At 37.8% G+C, this 2,287-nt stretch overlaps 1 protein-coding gene across 1 annotated transcript in view; it reads left to right on the forward strand.

Moving 5' to 3' along the window:
* LOC128878330 (uncharacterized) overlaps positions 1 to 2,287 on the forward strand; it is a 107,203-nt gene that overhangs the window by 23,775 nt on the left and 81,141 nt on the right. The window lies entirely within an intron of this gene.

The following is a 2,287-nucleotide window of genomic DNA, read 5'->3' on the forward strand; positions in this document are numbered from 1 at the left end:
TGGAGGATGACAAGTTTCGGAACGCTGCTTGTATTATGGAGGATGACATTGATACATTTTATGCAACGAGTATTATGTACAACTTTTGAAACTTGTTCTACATTATTTTCGACGGATTATTTATATTTATATTTTTTCTCGACGGTTAATTCTATTGTTTGTAGGTGACCTTTAGTAGTTTCGAAAAATATTTATTATTATTGAAATAAATCGTAACAAAAATAATCAACGTTGATGATTATTATTATTAATTTGTAGTCTCAGGAAACTTACACTATCTTATAACATTCAAAATTTGTTCTCCTTGGGACTAATAAGAATAAAAATTCATGAAATGGAATAATGAAAGTTCACTGTAACTTAATAAAATTGTATTTAAATGTTTTTAGATATACCTATTAACGAATGAATAATTCAATGTAATATTTTTTCCAGAAATAACGAGCAACAACCAACGATCTCGAGACGTCAGTCCTAATTAATTGTTGCTCGTTATTCTCAAAGAATTCTTCAAAGACTTCACTGTGCTATGCATACAGCAAAAAATGTTACACTTCCCTCATCAAGATCTTTTATAAAAAGAGGAACACATACGAACTGTATTAAATAATATGGCATCCCTTATTGTGACATTTATTTACTCTAAAGAATTTTTTAACGATTCTGTTTTCTTGATCTTAAACGAACGTACCTACATGATTGCAACAAATTATCAAGAAACAAAATCCTGAAACCCCTATTTATACACCCTTGCATTAAAATTGATTTTAAACGAAGTTCTCAAAGAAACATTCGTTTATTATTTATTATTATTACCTCTTTAAAATTTAAGAGATAATTTAATATGAAATGTGCAGTTATATGAGAAATCTGTGAAGCGACTGCAGCTTTCTAACGTCAAAAGATTCCCCCATCTCTAGACGATAGCTTTTAGACTTCCTCCGCTAGATTCTTGGAACTTTTTATAAAGTCTCAGACACAAGTTTAGGAAAATGAACGCGAAGCGTGCTCGGCGTCCTTTGATCTTCAGAGTCCCGTGGCTTAGATGTCTCAAGAAGCTCTGGTTAGAGAGAAGGCGGTTGATTGTCACTGAAAGTTCAGAAACGACGTTATATCCTAAACCTCCTTTTTTTTTTTTTTTTATAGTAAATGGACACGAGAAGATCGATCACTCCACACCTGCAACGATTATTTCATTTTTCTCATTGCCATCATTTTTCAAATATATTGAGAATGATATTAAGCTCTTGCATATGAAATTTAGAGTCAACTTCCGAGGTTACTAGCGACTGTCAAGTGGGGAAATCAATATTTAAACATCGTTGATTATTTCAGCGTTTTTGTAAAACTTTACGATGCTTGGTAACGCGAGTAGCTTCACGAGAGCATCTTTCATCCTATGCTTCCTTCTTTTATGAATGCATAAACTATCAAGTTGTTGCATATTAAGGCAGTCGATTGTCACTGAAAGTTCAGGAACGACGTTATGCCCCGTACTACCTCCTTTTTTTATAGCGAATGGACAGCGAAGATCGATCACTCCACACCTGCAACGATTATTTCATTTTTCCCGTTACCGTCATTTTTATAATACCTGTAGAATGGTATCAGGTTGGCGGACTATCATATTCTTTTCCTTTTCCATTTTTAAATATTCAAAATTATATATACAGGGTGTCCCAGAATTACTATTGCTCAGCCACGAGCGATTTCGTCGCCTGTCGGGACAAGACGTAATATTCGAGTCGCGTAAACGTTTCCGCTGGCAAACATTTTCGCAACACCGGCGGAAAAGTCCGGGCGGAAATGAACGGAGAGGAACGCGGAGGCAGAAAAAAAAAAGAGTTTCATCGCGATTCATCGCGGAAGCACTTCGAGACGAGTGTTCGCCGCCACGCGAAAATTCCGCGACGATAGAGAACCCGTCGAAAGTGGCATTTATTAAAAGATCATCACTTGTTCGAGGATCCTCGTGAAACGAACGAATCGTTCCGCCGCGATACGTTCCCGGTTAAGCGACTTTTCCTTGGACCACGAGTGGCTCTCCTCCTATCTTTGCCACGTCGAGCGTTAAGCCACCCGCGAGAACGGGCGCGAAATTTAACGAGCGACCAAGGTTGCGGCCAGGTCGTGCCAGTAAAAAGAAATGAGGAGAAACGGGACTGAAGCAAACGGGATATAAACGATGACGTGGTCACGCTTGGAAACACCGACGACGTAACGGAAATACTATCGATAAGCCTGAAACGCGCGAGATACAGGAAACGGAGAGGGACGATGGAATTAT

Source organism: Hylaeus volcanicus, chromosome 6, assembly GCF_026283585.1.
Source record: "Hylaeus volcanicus isolate JK05 chromosome 6, UHH_iyHylVolc1.0_haploid, whole genome shotgun sequence".
Classification (NCBI taxonomy): domain Eukaryota; kingdom Metazoa; phylum Arthropoda; class Insecta; order Hymenoptera; family Colletidae; genus Hylaeus; species Hylaeus volcanicus.